The sequence below is a fragment of the Corvus brachyrhynchos genome, unplaced genomic scaffold, assembly GCF_000691975.1.
Source record: "Corvus brachyrhynchos isolate BGI_N302 unplaced genomic scaffold, ASM69197v1 C11565681, whole genome shotgun sequence".
Taxonomy (NCBI): domain Eukaryota; kingdom Metazoa; phylum Chordata; class Aves; order Passeriformes; family Corvidae; genus Corvus; species Corvus brachyrhynchos.
In genome coordinates, this window is record NW_008244553.1 from 1 (window position 1) to 520 (window position 520).

General features: G+C 58.3%; 1 pseudogene; it reads right to left on the minus strand.

The window, feature by feature from the left end:
• Nucleotides 1–6: 6 nt before the first annotated feature.
• On the minus strand, nt 7–516 carry LOC108449403 (annotated as a pseudogene).
• Between the last annotated feature and the right edge of the window lie 4 nt (nt 517–520).

Consider the following 520-nt stretch of genomic DNA (forward strand, 5'->3'; position numbering starts at 1 on the left):
TCTCACCTTGTCGATGAAGGAGGCAAACTGGTTATTCAGAGTCTTGATCTGCTCCTTCTCCTGGCACTTCACTTGCTGGATCTGAGGGTCAATGTCAACGTGGACTGGCCGCAGGAGGGTTGGGTCCACCTGCACTGGTTGGATGCCTCCAGGGAACCCAGGGCCACCTCTGACAGGGCCACCAAAGCCGCCCATTCCTCCACCAATGACACCTCCTCCAATGCCACCAAATCCTCCTGGAAATCCTCCACCAAAGCCACCAATTCTACATCCGTAGCCACTGCCGTAAGAGCTGCCCATGGAAATCCTTGTGCTTCCCCCCAGGTTGTGCAGGCTCCGGCTGCTGAATCCTCCGCAGCGTCCGCTGCCGCCTCCAAACCCCCTGGATGTGGAGAACGAGCTGTAGCTGATCCTGCTCCGGCCACCACCTCCAAAGCCACCACCAACAGCAGAGCAGGAGCTGAATCCCCTTCTGCTCCCAACTCCGAAGCTCCTGCAGACAGACTGACGAGACATGGCT